The following is an 8,822-nucleotide window of genomic DNA, read 5'->3' as shown; positions in this document are numbered from 1 at the left end:
TCAGCACCTAAAATTGATGACACATTTGGGCTCTAAAATTATACAATTACTCATAGGAAAGCCCTTTTAGGACACTCATGACAGATTTGCATTTAATTTATAGACTACTTTATATCTTCATTTTTATTATATACACATAAAATCTACCCAAAAATTAGAAGTAAAGGGTGTTACTTAGAGGTGTGTCTACTCTCAAAAACAGCTAAAACCAGGAGTCTTATGACAAGGTTATCTAAAACAGAAACTTTGAAGTCAGAGTCAGCTCTGGCCATCAAAGGCAAGCAAGTCCTCCACATTACAGCCTCAGAGCCTAACCTGGTCTTTGATAGCTAGTGGGGGCTCCATGAAAGGAAAGAGTCATTCAGTGAGGTAAGTGTATCAGTTGACTTTATAATGTTATTTTTGAATCAGTGAAATGTCAAATTTATATTCAACATTTTTGTTAAAAAATAAGTTTAATGCATATTTCAGAAAGATAAAGTAGTGTTTATACTCAAAAAGGTAAGCATTTTTGGAAAACAATTACCTAAAATGTTTCCACCTTAAGAACTATGAACAGAAATGCTACTTATGGTTGAACATAAAACAAGAATAGATATAGTTTAGGACTATCATTGATAAATCAATGAACATGTATAAATAGGTAGAAAGTAATAATCACATCCTCATTGCTGTGCCCTCCACATTATCATTTTTTAAAATTTATTTGCATTTTTTTTCTCTTATGAAAATGTATCCGTAAAAACAAGGCATTCAACATATAAAATAATTGCTTTTCTCTATTTGCTTTTTGTTTGCAAAGCTAATTTTTGCATGGATTTACAGGATGTTGATTTAGGATGGCTGTTACTAGTCAAATCAGCAAACTATTCAGCTAAAAGCATATGTGTGTTTGCTGACACTCTGACAAGCAGCAGCTGCATCATTGACCTGTGGATATTCCATGCCAGCAACAGTGGGCTGAGCAACTGATGTGATGGGAATGGACACACATTAGTCTGAGCAGGCATCAGGAGGGACAGAAAGGTGATACAGATGAAACAAGAGACCATTTCAGTCAATTGGATAGCCTCTGTGAAAACTGTCACAGAGGTGAAAGAGAGAGTTTCTTGGTAGCACAAGCTATGATTTCACAAGAAGAAAGAGCATATAAGATGAGAAGAGAATTATAAAGCAAGTCAAGAGGCCTGTAATCTAGAGTTTAATTTAATTCATTCTACAGCCAGCAGCCATTATAGACAAAAGAATAATTTAATGGAGTCTCACATTTAAAAGACACCGTCAAACCCTTAAATAAGACAGCACCTGTCTCTTCAGTGTTTTACTAAGCAGCTATTCAGCCTGTTCTTAACATATCATATGTAATGAATTTCCTTCTTTACTAAGAAAGACACTCCTGTTAGAAAAATGTTGATTATTAGAAGAGTCTCTCTTTGGGTAATAGCCATTCACCACTGACAGTAGTAACATGCGGAACACACAGCAGAAAATCTACTTCACCTGTTGGCCCTTGGAAAATATATTTTTTAAAGCCTGAAGAGCCCTTCCTCTAAGACATTACTCTTTCATCATTTTGACTATGCTATCATTTAAAAATGTCTACACTACATTTGTTATTTTCCTTCTTTCTGTTTATCCCTCAACCCAGTAGGATCTGATTACAGATTTATTTTTCTCAACAATCTATTTTCTCATACGTGATTTTGGAATTGTTCTAAAAAAGAGATTAAGGATAGATATGCTGATTCTCAGATGAGTTCAGTTCAGTTCAGTCACTCAGTCATGTCCGACTCTTTGCAACCCCATGAATTGCAGCACACCAGGCCTCCCTGTCCATCACCAACTCCCGAAATTTACCCAAACCCATGTCCATCGAGTCGGTGATGCCATCCGACCATCTCATCCTCTGTCGTCCCCCTCTCCTCCTGCCCCTAATCCTCCCAGCATTAGGTCTTTTCCAATGAGTCAACTCTTCCCATCAGGTAGCCAAAGTATTGGAGTTTCAGCTTCAACATCCGTCCTTCCAATGAATACCCAGGATTGATCTCCTTTAGGATGGATTGACTGGATCTCCTTACAGTCCAAGGGACTCTCAAGAGTCTTCTCCAACACCACAGTTCAAAAGCATCAATTCTTCGGTGCATAGCTTTCTTCACGGTCCAACTCTCACATCCATACATGACTACTGGAAAAACCATAGCCTTGACTAGACGGACTTTTGCTGGCAAAGTAATGTCTCTGCTTTTAATTATGCTATCTAGGTTGGTCATAACCTTCCTTCCAAGGAGTAAGCGTCTTTTAATTTCATGGCTGCAATCACCATCTGCAGTGATTTTGGAGCCCCCCAAAATAAAGTCTGATACTGTTTCCACTGTTCCCCATCTATTTCCCATGAAGTGATGGGACTAGATGCCATGATCTTAGTTTTCTGAATGTTGAGCTTTAAGCCAATTTTTTCACTCTCTTCTTTCAGTTTCATCAAGAGGCTCTTTAGTTCTTCTTCACTTTCTGCCATAAGGGTGGTGTCCTCTGCATATCTGAGGTCATTGATATTTCTCCCGGCAATCTTGATTCCAGCTTGTGTTTCTTCCAGCCCAGTGTTTCTCATGATGTACTCTGCATATAAGTTAAATAATCAGGGTGACAGTATACAGCCTTTACTTACTCCTTTTCCTATTTGGAACCAGTCTGTTGTTCCATGTCCAGTTCTAACTTTTGCTTCCTGACCTGCATGCAGGTTTCTCAAGAGACAGGTCAGATGGTCTGGTATTCCCATCTCTTTCAGAATTTTCCACAGTTTATTGTGACTCACACAGTCAAAGGCTTTGGCATAGTCAATAAAGCAGAAATAAACTCAGATGAGTGTACAAGACTAAATCCTTGTATTATCTATTTTTCACATTTATCACCTATTTCCTTTAGTCTGTCCCTTGTTTTATCTTTTTCTTCCACCAGACCCTTCAATTCAGTATCTTTCAGATTTCCACATTTCATTCTCTTCTTTTTTCACTCTTACCTCTTCCTAGTAACCTTATTGTTTCTCATTATTTTGATTACAATTCTTAGGCTAATAATAAATTACAATTGTTTATTACTCACATAATAATATTAAGTAACAGCATTCTATTCACTTTTTCCTAAATTCTATAAATGTGCTTATTGTGTATTTCCAAGTAGATGTTCCAGAGGCTCTTCCAAACTAACAGGTATAAAACTCATCTTTTATTCTCACTGAAGCTCTTCCTCACCTGGCTCAGAATCATCATTGAAGAATGACCAAGCTGGCAATGTAGAAAGACCATGAACTCATCTCTTCCCATGAGCACACAACAATCTCAATTATCTGCAGAACAACCATTGATGAAAAAAGGCCAGTACTTACCAGAAGAGATCTACAACTAAAGAAATAAAGAAGGAGGGGTAGAATCATGAAATTAATATAATCAAATTCCATGCCCTGGGTGAGTGACCCACAAACTGGAGAATAATTATATTGCAGAAGTTTTCCCATAAAAGTGAGCCTTGCACCAGTTTCCTCAAGATTCTGTACTAGGAAGATGCATTTGGCTTCGAAGGTCAGAATTCACACTCACATAATGTGTTCCAAGACTTCTCTATCTCTTGTCTAAACTCTTAACTGATCCTGTTCTCCTGAGTTTCAATCCTTCTAAGTAGTCTTCCACATTGCCACCAGAATGACTCTGCTAAAAGACAGCTAAGATGACACCATTCCAGCTGCTTGAATCTCTTCATTCATTTTCTAATCACCAATCAGGAAAAGCCCAAATACTTAGCAAGGATCAAAGGTCTTTTGCAGTCTGGCCCCTGCTTATGTTTTCTTCTTTCTCTCAAGTCAATCTCCTGGTAATTTTCAGGCTTTAGCATTTCTAATAATTTCCATCTGCTTATAATGTGCTACTCTCTCTCACCTGACCCCAACTTCTTAATCCCTGTGAAACAGTTTTTTCTTGCCAGGACAGACAGGGAAAGGGGGGGGGGCTCTTGAGAGCAGGAGCAAGGTATTTTGCTAAGGTGTATTTGTGATTTGTGCTCACAAAGTCTCATTTGTATAATAGAACTAAAAACCTTATGCCTCCCTAAACTGCTATGACTATTTAACGAAATAATGTATATATGGAATAATAGCATGTATGTGGAATTTGCTGTGTGACACAAGGAGATCAAACCAGTCAATTCTAAAGGAAATCAGCCGTGAATATTCATTGGAAGGACTGATGCTGAAGCTGAAGCTCCAATACTTTGGCCACCTGATACAAAGAGCCGATTCACTGGAAAAGACCCTGATGGTGGGAAAGATTGAGGGCAACAGGAAAAAGGGGTGACAGAGGATAAGATGGTTAGATGGCATCACTGACTCAATGGACATGAGTTTAAGCAAACTCCAGGAGACAGTGAAAGACAAGGAAGCCTGGTGTGCTGCAATTCATGGAGTTGCAGAGAGTCGGACACAACTTGGCAGCTGAACAACAACAACAAGAAGTGTAATTGCAGTTGCTCAATTAATTACTTAATTTGTAAGAAGCAGTATAAATGTATGCTACTATGATTGCTCTTATCATAAAGATAAAAAAACAGTATATGTATGGCTGATTCATTTTGCTGTACAGCAGAAACTAACACAACATTGTAAAGAAACTATACTCCAATTTAACAAAAAAAGAAATATGAAATCCATTGATGAATATGTAAAATTTTTTAATTAGTTTATTTTCTATTTTTTAACTTTACAATATTGTATTTGTTTTGCCATACATTGACATGAATCCACTATAGGTGTACATGTTTTCCCCTTCCAGACCCCCCTTCCACCTCCCTCCCCATCCCATCCCTCCAGGTGATCCCGGTGCGCCAGCCCTGAGCACCCTGTATCATACATTGACCCTGGACTGGCGATTCGTTTCACGTATGATAATTCACATGCTTCCATGCCATTCTCCCATATCATCCTGCCCTCGCCCTCTCCCATAGAGTCAGCTTAACTTTTGATTTTGATCTAATTTGCACAATATCGGTTACAATTCCACTGTACTGCAAATGACTTCTTAAACTTTTTCTAATAAAAGTGAATTTTACTTAACAAAACAAAAAAAAATTGTTTCTTCTTAATACTCTGTCTTCCCTTATCCCTCCTGGACATAGTAGTAGTTCAATCAATATTAAGCAAATAACTGTGGTTAATAAAATCCAGAAATTATCATAAAAACTAGAAGTCTAGTAAGAAGAAAATGGAAATAAACCATTCAAGTATGGCATATTCTGCATATTCTGTACCATGTGGATATGGGTATCACAGTAACACAGGCTTCACAGAGAACTCAGTTGTGGGTCATAATGGATGTCACATTCAGGCTTGACATATTAATCTGCTCATGAATAAAATTATGTGAGTCTGGGGAAATATTGATCGCTCATACTTCCCATCCTGAGAGAGAGAAACAAAGGGGAAAAAAATAGAGTAAAAACAAAACAGGAGAAGGCTCGTGTGAGGACCAAAGAAGCAGACTGGGGATGAAAAGGTGATCTTTGAAGTAGTGGAAAGTCTGGCACACAAAGGAGCTAAACAAATATTTCTGAATCAATAAATGAAAAAATGAGTGGTAATGGATCAGATAAAAGTAGAGTAGGAAAAGTGAGGTCTAGTAAAAAAAAGTTGTAATTTTAGCTATTAGCTCTTTCTTGGGTGTGATTAACCTACCACTGAGTGAATCTTCTTGATATAACAACATTCATTCCCAGGCACCTAAAATCATTAATAAGGATCAAACTTCATGCTTAAGGTAATGGACTGTGATGAAAATAAAGAGATCTGTTTTTAAAAAGTATAGGACAACTACCAGAAAAGGCAACAGTAAATATCAGATTATTGATTGATTCCACTATAAATTAGTAAACTCCACCTCAAATAAGCACACAGTCTTGCCCTAAAATGGTGATGGTTGCTCATATGTGCAATCCATTAAAAACTGTTTTATGAAAACTGAATTATGCACTTTAAATGGGTGAATTGCATACCATGTGGATTATATCTCAGCAATCTTTTTTTTTTTTTTAAGTTAAAAACAACAAAGCAACTGTATGGAAATGATCCAAAATTTTATGTCCAAATTAGATTTCTGCTCTGAACATCAGGTTCATATGACAAATCTCCACATGCATTTCTCAAATCCATCTCTGGATCAGCACATTAAAAAAAAAAAAATCCTGATCTGCCTCTCAAAATGACGTATTTCCAGTGGTATCTCCATCTCACAAATGTGCCACCCACATTTGTCCTCTTAAGCAAGCCTCAAACCAATTAGCCAGCCGTAAAATCTCCCCATCTCAATTTCCTTATCAAACCCAAATTAGCATTCACATATATTCACTTCTTTCTATCTCAGCTACTACCCTCTGGTGCCAGCCCCTGTTGTCTCCACTTGACCACTGCAAGAATTTTCCAATTACTTATCCATATCCACTGGCCCACCCTCACCCACTTCAACACATTCTCTAACTCTATTCAGACCTATTGCATTCAAATATAAACATAATGCATGACATGCCTTTTTCCTTGCACTGTCCCAGTTTAAAATCCTTCAAAAAACTTAAAGACCACAGCGCCTGACTTGGTCTGCAAAGATCTGTCAAGACTGGCCATTTCCTCTCCCGAGCTAATCTCACACCACACTCACCACACTCCTGCTCACTCTCATTCACATTCATCTCCTTTCTGTTCATGGAATACTCATGTTTCTCCTTTGCCTATGGTGTCCCCACTATCTGAACTAAACTCATCATTCATGCCTTCTTTTGCTTACTTAAATTTTATTCTTCCCTCATGCCTCAACGGCTTAAGAGAAGAGTTCCCTGCCATCACTGGCCAGATCAGTTATGTGTGCTGATAGCACAGTGCTACACTCTGCAATCTCATTCCTATAATCTTTATGACTGTACATATATTTGTGTCTCTTTTTGTTTAATTATATCTTTCCTACCAAACAGCTACCTCCGTATGGACACCAGACTTATTTCTGGTTTTGCTGTATTGTTATTGGTTGTTATTTAACCATACCAGATGCCTAACATAGACTTTCACACTGGTAAGCTCTTAATAAATAATTTAAATGATTTTTTTATTGGAGGATAATTGCTTTACAATATTGTGTTGGTTTCTGCCATACATTAGCATGCCTCAGTCACAGGTATATATATGTTTCCTCCTTCATGAACACCCCTCCCATCTCCCTCCTCATCCCACTCCTCTAGGTTGAGAATTGGGTTCAGCTTCCTGTGTCACATAGCAAACTCCTACTTGCTATCTGTTTTACATATGGTAATGTATATGTTTCCATGCTAATATCTCAATTTGTCCCACCATCTCCTTCCCTCACTATCTGTTTTCTATGTTTGTGTCTCATTTGCTTCCCTGTAAATAAGTTCATCAATGCCATCTTTCTAGATTCCATATGCATACATTAATATACTATACTTGTCTTTCTCTTTCTGACAATTCTTTTTAGAGGTGAGTAATATTCCATTGTATATATGTACCACAATTTCTGTATCCATTCATGTATCAGTGGATATCTAGGTTGTCTCCATGTCCTAGCTATTGTAAAAAGTGCTGCAGTGAACAATGGGATACATGTGTCTCTTTCAATTATGGTTTTCTCAGGGTATATGCCCAGTAGTGGGATTGTTGTGTCATATAGTAGTCTTATTCCTAGTTTTTTAAGGAATCTCCATACTGTTCTCCATAATGGCTGTATTACTTTGTATTCCCACCAACAGTGCAAGAGGGTTCCCTTTTATCCAAATCCTCTCAAGCATTTATTGCTTGTAGACTTTTTGATGATGGTCATTTGACTGGTATGATATAGTTTGGATTTGCATTTCTCTAATAATGAGTGATGTGAGCATCTTCTCATGTGTTTGTTGGCCACCTGTACGTCTTTGGAGAAATGTCTGTTTAGGTCTTCTGCACATTTTTTGATTGGGTTGTTTTAATTGACAATAAGTTACAGGAGAAACAGAAACACTTTTTTTTTTTTCCAGTAGTCATGTATGGATATGAGAGTTGGACCATAAAGAAAGCTGAGTCCCAAAGAACTGATGCTTTTGAACTGTGGTATTGAAGAAGAGTCTCTAGATTCCCTTGGATTGCGAGGAGATCAAACCAGTCAAACCTAAAGGAAATCAACCTGAAATATTCACTAGAAGGACTGATGCTGAAGCTGATAAGAAAAGTGAAAAGTGAAAGTTACTCATTTATGTCTGACTATTTGCAACCCCATGCACTATACAGTCCATGGAATTCTCCAGCACATAATACTGAAGTGGGTAGCCTTTCCCTTCTCCAGGGGATCTTCCCAACCCAGGGATTGAACCAAGGTCTCCTGCATTGCAGGTGGATTATTTACCAGCTGACCCACAAGGGAAATCCAAGAATACTGGAGTGGGTAGCCTATACCTTCTCCAGAGGATCTTCCTGACCCAGGAATCGAACCAGGGTCTCCTGCATCACAGGCAGATTCTTTACCAACTGAGCTATCAGGAAAGCCCTAATATTTTGATGCTGAAGCTGAAGCTCTAACAGTCTGGCTATCTGATGTGAAGAACTGACTCATTGGAAAAGATCATGATGCTGGGAAAGATTGAAGGCAGGAGAAGAAGGTGATGACAGAGGGTGAGATGATTGGATAGCATCACCGACTCAATGGACATGAGTTTGAGCAAGCGCTGGCAGTGGCAATGTCCAGGGAAGCCTGGCATGCTGCATGGGGTTGCAAAGAGTCAGACACGACTGAGCTATTGAACTGGCT

The 8,822-nt window shown here is 38.2% G+C and overlaps 1 non-coding gene across 1 annotated transcript; it reads right to left on the bottom strand.

Annotated features, from left to right (window-relative positions):
• Positions 1-8,484: 8,484 nt before the first annotated feature.
• On the bottom strand, positions 8,485-8,557 carry TRNAH-GUG (transfer RNA histidin (anticodon GUG)). Its single transcript has one exon. It is a non-coding gene; the product is annotated as a tRNA-His (tRNA).
• Between the last annotated feature and the right edge of the window lie 265 nt (positions 8,558-8,822).

Source organism: Giraffa tippelskirchi, chromosome 1 (genome assembly GCF_054371585.1).
Source record: "Giraffa tippelskirchi isolate mGirTip1 chromosome 1, T2T-mGirTip1v1.2.pri, whole genome shotgun sequence".
Taxonomy (NCBI): domain Eukaryota; kingdom Metazoa; phylum Chordata; class Mammalia; order Artiodactyla; family Giraffidae; genus Giraffa; species Giraffa tippelskirchi.
This window is presented reverse-complemented; position numbering and strand designations above follow the sequence as displayed.